Source organism: Callospermophilus lateralis, unplaced genomic scaffold, assembly GCF_048772815.1.
Source record: "Callospermophilus lateralis isolate mCalLat2 unplaced genomic scaffold, mCalLat2.hap1 Scaffold_45, whole genome shotgun sequence".
NCBI lineage: Eukaryota > Metazoa > Chordata > Mammalia > Rodentia > Sciuridae > Callospermophilus > Callospermophilus lateralis.
The window spans coordinates 804,536-818,135 of record NW_027514398.1 but is presented as its reverse complement, the minus strand read 5'-3'; the positions used below and the strand labels follow the sequence as shown (position 1 = coordinate 818,135).

General features: G+C 45.1%; 1 pseudogene; it reads left to right on the top strand.

The window, feature by feature from the left end:
- Positions 1-416: 416 nt before the first annotated feature.
- Positions 417-13,600, top strand: part of LOC143388899 (protein-tyrosine kinase 2-beta-like) — a 53,716-nt pseudogene continuing 40,532 nt past the window's right edge.

Here is a 13,600-nt window from a genome sequence, read left to right as displayed (position 1 = left end):
CCACATCCTACCCATCTTCAGTTACCTCTTAGTTAATCCCTCTCAGGGGATTAATTTACTGATTGGGTTAAGCTTCTAAAACCCCAATTATTTCTCCTCTGAACCTTCTTGCATTGAGTCACACATGAGTTTTTTGGGGACACCTCACATCCAAACCATCACAGGAACACATGCAAGATTTCAGAAAATAGGCAACTAAAAACTGTGATGAGACTTGCCATTGAATGCTGTTAATGAACATCAATTTATGTTTTCTACTTCATTGTCACAACATTTCCAATAGGAAAAACAGAGCAAGTAGCCCTGTCCCCATTGTATAGATGTGGAAAATGAGGCAGAGAGAGGTTAAGATACTTGTGTTAGGTCCTGGAGGTAGTCAGAAAGTGAGGTGGAACCCAAACACAGGCAGAGTGAGCATGGGGAGTGTAGAGGGGTGAGTTCTCCAAGACCCCAAGGACAGGTAGCCTGGATCTTTCTTGTGTGACTCCTCTCAGGTACTCTACTTCAGAGAGTTTGGGGAGTTCATTACAGATCTGTATCTACTAGTGAGAGTTTGGGGCACCCTTGAAGAAGCAAAGTGCATAGTTTACACTAGGGCTCACTCCTGATGCTGTACTTCCTATATTTTGGACAGAAGCATAAATACCTGTATTCACCATTACACTACCGTAGTGAATAGTTTCACTACTAAAAATTCTTCATTCTCCACCTATTCATCTTTCCCTTTCCCCTAACCCTGGAAACCATTGATCTTTTCACTGTCTTTATACTTTTACTTTTTCTGCAATGTCATACAGTTCAAATTCTACTTTGTAGCTTTTTCAGATTGACATTTTTATTAAAAATAAATATTTAAGGTTCTCCCATGTATTTTGTGGCTCCAAAACTCATTTGTTTTTAGTTCTTATATTTCATTGTATGGATATACCAGTTTGTTTATTCATTCACCTACTGAAAGGCATCTTGGTTACTTCCACCTTTTGGCAGTTATGAATAATACTATTACAATTATCCCTGTGTACATTTTTGTATGGACATGTGTTTTCAGTCCCTTTGTGTAAATACCAAGCGGTGTGATTGCTAGATCTTATCATAAGAGCATGTCTAGTTTTGTAGGAAATTGTGAGGCTGTTTTCCAAAATGGCAGCATCATGCTGCATTCCCACCAGCAGTAAAGGGGAGTTCCTGTTTCTCCACATTCTTGTGTCCTGTTTTTTCTCGAGTTTAAAAGCACTATCTGCTTTTGTACCATCAGCTGTAGCAGCTTAGGGACAGAAGCACATGTAGATTCTAATATCGTCCCCTCAGACTTTGCCCTGTCCCTGTCACAGGCATGGACTTCTAACTGTCCCATACCACTATGCTTCCACACTCCACCTGCCAGTAGATATATATAACACTGAAGATGGAGTTTCCCCAGATCCTACCAGTGAATCTCTGAATTATATAGACATTTTATTCCTAAAACATTCTCTCTCATATTCTTACCAGGATATTTTAGGAAGTCACTGAAGTGTCTTGTGTGTACTCACTGGAGTATCACCCTTTGGTAAGAATGCTGGCTGGGTTAAGGTGACATCTCTTAGGGCACCCAAATCTTCAGAAACACCAATTCCCTTCATGAAAGCTATCTGGGAGATTGCGGTATAAGCAGCAGATATGGGTACAATGCCCTTCTTTCCAGATTTTAGACCATATTCTTACAAGCATGACATTGCAGCATTATAGGCGTCCAAGTTTCCCAGTGGCCATTGGGAAGCCAGGCTGTCAACTTTCATTTTAGAGTCCTAGGAGTTCTGTCTTAGTTTGGGCCATTATACAAAGTACCATAGACTGGGTGACTAGAACAACAAGCTTTTATTTCCCACAGTACTGGAGGCTGGAAGTCAAAGATCAGGTATGAGCATGCTCAGGTTCTGATGGGGGCCTTCATCCTGCTGATACATGTGGCAGAAAGAGAGTGACACAGTTCTCTTGGGTCCCTTGTAAAAAAGATCCTGATTGATCCTATCCATGAGGTCAAGCCACCAGCTCTGCATCTTTGTTAAGGAATTTCTCTGTTCTCCCTTGCATAGAACTGGATGGAAATGCTGGGGACAATGGCTGTACGAAGCAGAGTCTAAATATCCCAGGTCTCTCACGGTCTGGGTGGGTGTATTCTGTCAGGCTCCCAGGATTCCCAGCAGAATTAATTAAGCTGTTCAAATGATCCCTCAACAGACAGCTTTTTCATAGCTATCTTGCCTTCCCTTCACACATTCTGTACTCTCTGAGTGGTATTCCCTGGGATCATCTCTCAAATGACCTCCCCTAGATTCCTTGTGGCAGGTCAAGGGGAACTGAGATCCATCCCACTGCACGGCACCTTGACGTGTTCAGTGATGTCTCTGGGAAGATGGAGTGGACACTTCCATGATGCTGGGTGGATGGTGTATAGATATGTACATAAAGATGTACATGTATATGTAGCTTCCCTGAGAACTCTGAGCCTGGTGTGTCCCTTTGTCCATCTGCCCCTCAGCTGAGTGACAAGCCCTGCTCTTCCCCCATCATTACAATACCTCTTTGAACTTTCCTAGTACACATTTGCTTTTTAAAATAAATGGTTCCTCAAAGCTGCTGTCTAAATCTTTTTTTTTTTTAACTAGTGCCCAGCATAGTATGTTTAATTTTCTTTTAAAATCATAGGCTGTAATTCCACTTTTTAAATATTTGACCCCACACTTGTTTTTTAATATGGCCAACTCCATCATGTTTCCCCCAACTTCTGATCCAGAAATTTTCCCTTCATATCATAGGATCTTTTGAGATCTTTTTTCTGTAAGGGTAGATTTCACCATGAGAGCTGAATGTTAGGGCACTCCTAGAAATTTAAAATATACTAGTGTTCAGACCTCAATAGCCCTTTTGTAGACAGGACCCAGAGTTAGTATTCTTTAAAACTTCCCAGGTAACCCCAAAATAGAGCTTCAGTTGACACCATCAATCCAAAGCATTTCCATCACTTCTTTTGGACAACCCTGTTTAGACCTCTAAAAAGTAGGTTCTTGGAAGTCTTATTGGATCCAGAGAACAAGATCAGTTTGCTGAAATTTGGGGTGAACTACAGACTCATGGGATTCTTATAGCTTGATCTGCATCAAGCTAGGCTATCATGAGAACTGGATTAATCTTAGAGTCCAGACCCTCCCACCCTAAAGAATACACTTTCATAATACTGGAGAGAGGGTGGGAATTGTCCTTCGTGTGCTGAGGAATGCTCTATTTGATGAGTCCCTGGGGGATCCAGGCTTCCTATCATGAAAGCTCTGGCTAGCAGCTGAGGCTGTGGAAGGTCAGGACATCATTCAAAAGCCAGGTTCACCATCTATCCCCTCTCTTGCTTTCTCTGTTCCAGGTCCCTCAGAGCTATTCATTCTCCAAATCTGTCTCTTTTCTGCTTTCTCCCCCTTTTCCCTGTTTCTTTTCTGCTATTTTCTCCTGCCCCACTTCTCACGTTTCTGCTCCACTGTGCCTTGGAACCAGGCTGTGGCCGCCTCCTCTCAAAGCTTCATTTGCTCTATGTGGGCCCCTTGCCTAGGAACCATTGTGCGGGGAGAAATGGGAGGTAGAGGGGGCTTCCAGAGGAGAGGGCTAGCATGCTTGGAAGCTCCAGGTCCAGATTTTATACCTGAATGTTCATGTATCCTGCTTCCACCTGCTGCAGATTCCCAAGAACATCCAAGAATGCTGGATGCTTTTGGGGGAGTTTTCAGGAAGAGGAGAATAGGTCATTTGCTTGGTGGTTGCACCTGGGGGGCTAAGGCATGAGGGATTCTAGGCACTCATTTCAGTACTGTCTCTCTGTTGTCTCCAGAGGACTGAGATGTGCTGGTCCCAGCTGCTGTCTGAGAGGATGTCCGGGATGTCCAAGCCCTGAGCTGAGTAAAGGTGGGCACATTCGCCGGCCTGAGGGTCCCCCAGAGCCCATGGTGGTGGTACCAGTTAACATGGAAATGGCAGATGTGTTCATCCTCAAGGTTTGCTTCTAAAGCAACAGCTTCAACCATGGGAAGAACTTCAAACTGGTCAAATGCACTGTGCAGACAGAGATCCAGGTAAGCTAGAGACCTGTGCACTCTGTTTGTCTGTTCCACCCTCTGCTTCCTGGACAGTTGAGCAGAACTCCTTCAGCCCAGCAGGCTCTCCTGTACTGCCTGGCAGAGAGAAGTTGGCATCAGGAGAGATGTTCTCAGCTGATGTGGCCAAACTCCTCTCCAGGTGTGCAACTCCACTTCCCTAGGGGCTTGGGGGACAGATGCTACAGCCTTTGTTTGAAACCCTGATTGTTTGTTTGGTCTTTGTTCAATTCATTTCAACTCATTAAGTATTTATGACATTTGAGTCTCTGCAAAGGACTTAAAAGTCCCCTCAAATACTCTCCAATGTAATTTGAATTAGAGGCATATGCAAGTGATTACATTTTCAAAAAAAGCTATCTAAGGTTTCTGCTGGACATTTAGAGGATGGAGCTGGTGGGGCATTTAGAGGATGGTAATGAGCTACAAATGCCCTGGGCTAGATGGGCGTCACCAGGCTCTTTTGCCAGAGCAACAGCTCAATGGGCTTATTCTTACTTAGGCTCCTAAAATCTGTTAACAGATCCAGGTATCCACCTCATCAAGGCGTCTAGATACCAGGAATTCAGTTCAATTTAACTAAGTCTATATGAAATTGTCATTAAAAGCAGAGTTCCAATATACTGGCTGATTTCATCACCTACATGCATTGAACAATAGCTACATGGGAGCAGTTAGGTGTGTCTTTCTATACTCATGATCTCATTAAGTCCTCTAATGACCCCAAAAGATGGATTCAGTGAGAATGCATCTTTCCTCTGCCCAGAACATTCCTTATTGATAATGGAAGGGAAAGTCAAATGGGTTCTCAGAAGGTTGCTTGGAGGATTTGTGATTTGAACAAGGAAGCAGGGAACTTGGAGGAAAGGCACCAACTCTGGGACAGCTGCCTGAGCTCTTCTCCATGGCATTGCCAACCCTTCCTGTGTCCTGAAAACCCATGCCTCTCAACTTTGTGAGTGGCTCCTTTGGTTGGTGCTGTGGCAGCTTGGCCAGTTACAATTGTTGATTCTGGCTCCATTGACTCCTTCTGTTTCCTGTAACTGATTTGATAAGGGCCTTGATTACTTGTCATATGGTTTCTGATATGGGATCATAAATGTGCCTGAATATAAGCCCTGGCCCCCTTCTTCCAGGGGACATTTTTCTATTTTCTTAACTGTCCATTTCAATAGTCTTCCTTCAGGTATGTCATTTTCATACATAGATGATGCCGTCCACTGCGAGCCTCACTATCGTAATTTTCAGAAGTTAACCTGATCTTCAAGTTTGAGGAGCACTCATCGACCTTTTGTGCTGAGAAGCAGAGAACATCTGGTTGGTTCCACTTGGGACAGGTTTTATTGAGTTAACAGTGAGAAGGGCCCTGAAAGATGGGTGGGATTTAAAGCAGAGACTCTGGGGTAAGAAGGGAGCAACACAGATAGAAGCTGGGAGACTGCTGGATGGTCGGTAGTCTGGATTGATGGAAGCATTGGATTTATTTAGAAAAGCATCTCAAGTCAAGGCCAAGGTAGAAATTGAGGGCAGATAAAGAGGCCTAGAACATCAGGTTAGAAATTTGGAGTTGGGCAGGCACTGGGGGACAGCACCTAGTTTTTAGGAAGGGGGAGAGAGATTTTCTTAGAGTTGTGTGATGGCCTTGTGGGTGTCTAAGGGGAGGAAGAGCAGGAGGCCTATAGAAAGGGCAGTAAGGCCCAAGCTCAAGAATGGCTACCAGTTCTGGGGGCATCATCTGGACGAGTGTGGGGACAAAGGTGAGGCAGCAGCAACAACAGAAGGATGGAATTGCCTTCTAGGAGTTTCTATCCACATTTTGACTTTTTCTGCTTCTAGTGTCTCCTGCTGGCTAAAGGTCACCTTCTAATGTCACTGATTATTACAAACAGCTGTGGCCATAAAGCCACTTGGACTTCTAGCCATGAGCTGTCCTACCCTTAGTGGTGTGTGGCCTTGGGTCTAAATGCTTAACCAATCTGCACTTCAGTCTGCCCCCTGGGGACCATGTCCATCTGCAGCCTTGCTGTAGGATTGGAGATGGCAGATGAAATGTACCTAGTGCACAACAGGGTCTCAAATAATTGGAAATATTGGTTGCATGGATGAGTATTAGGTGATTACCCTGCTCAAAAATCTCCGAGGATCACTAATTGCCCAGAGAATGAAGTTCAAGTTGTCTTCTTTGGGTATTTATCCATTCATCTTTCTTATTTTCAAACTGAGAAGACAATCACATTAGTATTTTAAAATAGCACACGGTGTTCTGAAAGATATTAATGAGGTTGCCCTGGAGAAAGGGTCTTATCTCAAGGAAGCTTAGAAGATAATTGGTTAAACAATTCTGAACAGATTCTTTTATAGCAAGCTTTCTCAGAACCTTTAATAAGCTAATATGCCCAGTGAGTCTTTGAGACAGGGGCACAGAAGTATTATTTTCTACCTAGCTGTTTCTTATTGGCCTAAAGAAATGCTCTAAATGCTCTTTTAAAAGTTGGTCCACTAGTCTTCTGAAAAAATTATTTAGGGAACTTTTATCCCCAAACCCTGGCAGCAGAACACAAAGGGTTAGAGAAAGAAGCTGGTAAATGGGAAGTGGGTTAGGTGGCTGTTGTGTGAGAGGGAACTGATGAGGACCTGAACTAAGGGAGCGTCACTGGGAACAGATAAGTCAACCCATCTGAGTGTGTCTCTGGAGGCAGAGTCAACAGAATTTGATGATTAATTGGATGTAGGGAGGGAAAGAATGGAAGGAGACAAGGATGACTCAAGCTCTTGCCTGGGCAGCTGAATGGGAGCTGGCACCATTCATTGAGATAGGAGCAGAGAAAGGAAGGGCCTTGAGATTCCAGCTCTACTTGTGGTGTGTTTGAAGTGTGTTAGAAGCACCTCCACAGTGAAATGTGGGCCTGGAGCTTAGGAGGGAGAAAGGACTTGGAGGTAAGGATTTGGCATTGTCATGCGATGGATGCCAAGCAAGAGGGCAGAATCATCCATGGAGGTTGAGTTGAGCAAGAGCAAGAGTTCCAGTAGGGAAACCTGGGGAAGTTAATTTCCAGAGGACTCATGAAGAAAGAGAAGCAAATGAAGGAAAAGAAGAGTCAACAAAAAAAATGAAGAGAACTGAGAGAACCAGTCAGGGGGGCCAAAGGCCAAGGGGCTTTAAGGAAGGAGTGTTTAGCAATGTTAGGTGCTCAGAGAAGTCAAGTCAGGGGAGGGCAGAAATAGGGTCATTGCCTTCAGCCACAGGTGCCATGGGTGACTCTTTTCTGGGCAGTTCCAGTGGAGAGATTGGGGCAGGGATCATTGTACAATGATGGTTTAGTAGAGATGGTGAGAATAACTAGCATTTTACAGTTTTGACCATGAAGTGAAGGAAAGAGGAGAAAGCAAAAGAAACGAAGTCACCAGCCCAGGCAATACCACATGTGGTAGTCCTTGAGTGGAAAGGTAGATGGCAGGTTGGAGGCTGAGAGTTCCTTAAGATTGGCTTCTTAAAACATGTTAATAGTTTTGATCTTTACTCCATCCCTTGTGGGAAGATGCTGATGTAATTTAATCGATATCCAGAGACTGTAGGAGATGGAAGAGACAGGCTTTGGTGATGGATGGGAGGTGCAGGAGTGAGGGATAGGGAGGTGTGAAGAGTGGCAGCCCTGGTTCAGGTGGACAGGGCCCCCTCCCTAAGATGATGAACACTGGAGGAGAGACTGGGTGGGGAGTGACGTGTTCCCCAGTGCAGTTACAGATCTTTCAGTGCGATTGAGGTGCTTTAACACTTTCACATGGAAATGTTGAGTAACCGTTGGTGCATGTTCTGGAGGGGAGAACTAGTGTGAGCACAGACAGTTGAGTGTGGTCAGCCTCAAGATGGTGGTTGAAACCATGGCTGTGGATGAGGTCACTGTGGAAAGAGTCTTGAATAATTCCATGTTCCATTCCACAAACAGAGTTGGGTGCCCATCCCTGGCACCGTGCTGGCCGTGGCCTGGGGCAGCAAAGTACCCCAAAACACAGGTACACTCTCTGCTTTCACAGGGTTTCCTGGCCAAGGGTGAGACCAAAATTGACTCAAACCAAAGAACAAATGATTACAAACTGAGGCAAAAGCTCTGACAGGAAGAAACAAGGCAGAGGAGAACAAATAACACAGAAGAGTTGGGTCTGAACATCAAGGACTAGCTTTGCTATTCAGAGCCCACTAGAGGTGTCCAGTAGGGAATGTCCAATAGGGAACCCAGGCCTGGCATCCTTGACTGAGATTCTCCTGGAGAAGTACCTCCCTCCATCTACTTCCTGACAGCCTCCTTTTCCTAGCTTGGCTTTGACTTCAACAAATTTTTCAAATTCAGCTCCATATCTTCTTTCACCATCCTCCGAGTACTCAAAATGCTGCCAGCACTTCCAGATTTGCCAAGCACATGTCCTTCCATAAAAACACTCCTGAAATTCCAACACCCCCCACTTGGCTGCATCTGATCAAATAGAAGCAATGGAGATTCACCCTGGCACAGCCGCTGCCGGGGCATCTTTTCAAAACATGATTACTCCAGGCATACTTGCTTACTTCGTAGAGTTATCTTTATCCCCAACTTACTTCTATGCAAATACAATAGACTCATGATGCTTGCCACGTTCAAAACCACAAAAGTACTCCCTGGATTTGGTTCCTAGGACCCCTCAGAAATCAGATAGATGCTGGAGAGACTCAGAAATGTGCCCAATGAAAACCATACTTGGCTCTTCTTGATTTTCCACTTCCCTTTGGTTTGCTATTCAGAGGAAATTGTGTTTGTTTGGGAGCTTGGAATCTCTGTAGCAAGCAGAGGCTTATATCATTCTATTTTCTTCTAATGTGCTAATTTGCTTGTCTGGGAAAGAGGATAAAATGGCATTCTGAAAACAACTTGCAGAGCATCACCCAGACGTGCCAAAACGGGGTGTCTCCTTCATGATCATGATTACGTGCACGCAGTCCCCATCCTCTCTCTCTCTCCTTCTCCCTCTCCTTTTCTTCTCATTCTCTTTTGGGTGAGAGGGCTTACTATATGTCCTGGTTTGTCTCAGTTCCAGCTTACACATAATGTCCAGGGATAATCATTAGGAATGTCCCTGCCAAGCACCAAAGTACAATGCATGTGAGGTTGAATTGTTGGTCACCTGCTTCTAAGTGCCATGTTCTGTCGTCCCCGTGCCTGGCACACTGACTGCCTGTTTCGTGGTGTCTTCTCCCTCTGGCTGTCACCAGCAGACCCACTCTCTGTGTGTGTGCATCCCTATTATCAGATCATCTGTTTTTCTCTCTCAGGAGGGTAGTAAGAAAAAATGGGCATTCGTCCATGATATGGTGCAATGCAGAATTGCTGGCAGGACCCCCACTCCTAACCTATCTCTCAGCCAGCCTCCACTAGGCTGAAAAGCTGCATTTGAGATACATCTTCATTTTTTTCCTGAAGTGTCACTGCACTGGGAATTCATATTTGCATTCCCAGGAGGGACAGGAACTAAAGCCATTCTGTGTCCTTCCTGTCCTTCCAAATGCATTCCTCCCACCCACAGCAGAGTCTCTGCATTGCAGGTGTGGGCCCTGGGTGTGGCTTCCCTGGAATGGGATGAGGGCAGAGTCCAGTTTCCAAGTGTGCCCTGTGCTTGTGTGACACCATCAAATTCCCATCCAACTTAGCTTCAAGCTTAAACCACTCACCTGATGTGGCACAGTGTGCTATGCACTGAATGTTTTTTGCTCCTCCCCAATTTACATGGTACAGTCCTAGCCCCTGATGTGGTGTCATTTTGGAGGAGGGGCCTTTGGGAGCTACTTGGTCAAAAGGCTACATTGGACCTAATACTGAGTGTGACAGCATCAAAAGCTCTGGCCCCATGAATGAGATTATTGCCCTTCCAAAGAGGTTGAAGGAAGCACCCTCTTCCCTTCTCTGCCATGTGAGGATGCAGCAAGAAGGCACCATCTTGGAACCCTCACCAGACAGTGAATCTGGTGGTACCTTGATCTTGGACTTCCCATCCTCAGGATCTGTGAGCAGTAATTCTCTGTTGTTTATAATTATCCCTCTTAATGTATTTTGTTATAACAACAGGAACAGACTAAGATAGGAGGTAATTAGATTTAGGTAAGACCTTGAGGGTGGGGCCCCCATTATAGTATTAATGCCCTCAAAGATGAAGAGAGTCCAGAGCACACTCTGTCTTAGCCATGGGAGACACAGCAAAAAGGGAGCTGTCTGTAAGCCAGGAATTGGACCCTCACAAAGAACTGGCACCTTGATCTTGTATTTTTCAGCCTCCAGAACTATAAGAAGTTTTGTTTAGGCTGCCCTGTCTGTGGTATGTTGTTTCAGCAGCCCAAGGGACAGAGACACAGGGCCAGCAGCTCCCTGAGTTTGGAGGAGCAGTCTGGCCTTCAGACCATTGGTCCAGGTTCTTGGTTTCCAGAGCATTCCTGCTGCCCTCGTTCAGATGCAGCTAGGGCAAGGCCTCAAGTTTGGGATGCAAGGTTGGGGTGCAAGAGGAAAGGAGGGGAGGGCTACCTGTACTAAAAGAAAACCTACCCTAATAAGAATAGATGAAATTATAGAAGGCCAGCTTCCCGTGCATGAGAACGTCACTGGCATAGGAGAGGAAAGGCTCATCCAGGAAGCCACAAGCTAGTACCACACAGACACTCAGAATAATATAGAAGAGGCACACTCACAGGCCTCCTCCTTTCTGCACCCTCCCCATTTCCTGTGAGTGCTCCTGGCCACCCACCCACACAGACACCTACTGAGGCAAGCGCAAGGCAAACATGCAGAGTTCTGGGCCCCTCTGTTTATCTGTATGCTTAGATTCATGACAATGACAAATTTGCAGTCAGATGTCTATCTTTTTATTTTTAACCTGGTGGTTGCTTTGCTAAATGTCCTGGTTAGAGGCTTTTATCACCTCTAACTGAATGCTCTCAGAGTGAGAAGTTATGCTAACTTTTATTATTTTGTTCTTCTATCACTTTTTTAAAAATTATGCCTTATGTGTTGAGGACATGGAACTCAGATGGCCTTTGAATCAGTTTCCTATTTCAGTCATAATGTATTACTACAAACCTGGGGCTTCAAAAACATAGGGATGGTTCCTTTGCAGTTCTGGAGGCTGGAAGTCCCAAATCAAGGTGTCATTGGGGCCTTGGTCTCTCTGAGGGCTCTAGGACAGATCCTTCTCTGACTCTTCAGCTTCTGATAGTCCAGGTGTTCCTTGGCTAATGACAGCATTGCTCCAGTCTCTGCCTCTGTCTTCACACACCCTCCTTCTCTTTGTGTGTCTTTTATATGAACATTGCCATACAGGTTATGAGCCAGAATGACCACAGTCCAGAATGACCTCATCTTGAAATTCTTAACTCAGTTACATCTATATAGACCCATTTTCCAAATGAGGTCACCTTGAGGTTCTGGAGGTTAGGACATAGGCATACTTTGGGGGACCCCATTCTTCTACCTCTTGATAGCTGTCTCTCACTATCACTGTGTTTGTCACTGGTTTCTGTATGTAGGCTAGCACAGACCAGGACATACAGATGTACAGACCTAAGTGTGAGCTTTCTGCACACACTCCACCCAGACGCACAACTGGCGTTGGAACTGACCTTTGAACTTGGCTGACACAAGTCTACCCCTCCTCTCCACTTCCCAGAATTCTCAGCTGCTGGCCACCTGCAGGTTGTGTGCCCTAATGTGAGGCTTCCTGTGATGTTGCCAAGCATGTGACCCCCTAGGGTGTTGCCTTGTCACTCTTCAGGTGATCTCCTCCAGTTCCCCTACCTATGATTCTAACCTAAGTGGTGCCATATGTGTACTTCTAACTTCAGGCTCCCACGACTCCCAGTCTCTTCCCCACCTGCCAGGTTGCCGTCTCCACTGACCATATGTGCAGAATCAAACATCACCACTGGTCTTCTCCTCAGTCTTTTTCATTACCTGATGCTCCACTCTTTGCCAACAATGTCTCAGGCCTTAGAGCTGTCATGACTTCGTTCATTCTCTCGGACTCTATTCAGTCCACTAGAAAGTCCTTTCAGGCTCCACCATCACAAACACCCAGATTCTGACTCCCTTCAACCATCCATTGCCTCTTTCTTGGTCCAATCCATCAGCATCTCTTGTCTGGAATAACTCATTTGCCTGCTAACTGCTCTGCCCTTAGACCCACATGCTCCACCCTATAGGCAGCAGCTATGGTGAATTTTTAAAACACAGGTCAATTAGAGGGACATGTTTAAGACATAGCTTAGATCATATCATTGCTCTGCTTTAAACTCTCCAGTGGCTCCTTATCTCACTTAAAATCTACAGTCTCACCTTGGTTCACAACAGGGTTTACAAGCAATTATTGTTTTCAGGCCAAATACAGCCGGTTGCTCTCATTTTTGTAAATACAGTTTTATTGAACCACAACCACACTCATGTATTATCTATAGCTCTTTTGAGCTACAGTAACAGCGTTGGGAATTTGCAACAGATATCCTATGGTCCACAAAGCCTCAGATATCTTCTACCTGACCCTTTACAGAAAACATTTGCTGACACCTGGCAGAGCCTCCCTGACCTTTTCTCCTATCAGTTCCCTCCATGCTGTCTTCACCCCAGCTCGTGTGGCACCAAGCACACTGAATCCTCACATCCTCCCACCCAGGGCCCTCCATAATTTCTGGACCATTTGTCTGGAAGGCTCTTCTACAAAAAAGCAGCTCTGTTCCCCTCTCTCTTACTTCCTTCATTTCCCCAATTTGCTGAATTAATTAATGAGTCCTTATTTAATGATGGATGGACCAATGGGTTCCAGTTATAAAGCCCAAAGAGAATGGCCACAAATCCACATTGTCGTCACTGTCACCACAATTGGGGTCTGGGGCGTGGCTGTCTGTGGGCTGTAGCTATTGGTGTAGAACAGACCCACATGACAAAGAAACTTCTTGCCTCAAATGTTAGTGGTGCCTGTTGAGACTCATTGATGACAATTGTGGAGCATTATAGTAAAATGGGTGCCTGGGACCCATCACTGGACATGAGAAAAACCTGCTTTACCTGGACACTGAAGTAACCCACGTCACCCACCCCTCCTGCTGAGGCACATGCTACATGTTGACTTCATAGTGAATTGGAAAGTCATTACTTTAACAGGCAGAAATTTTTGAAGAAATACACCACCTGGTACTTTCCTTCCTAATCTTTATTATCCATCATTATCCATCATTCCTCCAAAACTTAGCAAAAGGCCCAAACTGGTGGTATATTAGCAAATCTGAATATAGATAGAATGGTTTTACCTTTAACAGAGTGTTTTTTTTTTTTTGGGGGGGAGGTACCTCTCATGCACTGTAAGTCAGCCACAGAGAAGCTCTTGTTCCTTCTTCATGGCTTCCTTGTGCCTACTTCTGGTCTCACTACAGAAGGGAAAAGGGAAGCTGCTGCTGGGCTGAGTGGGGTGTTGGG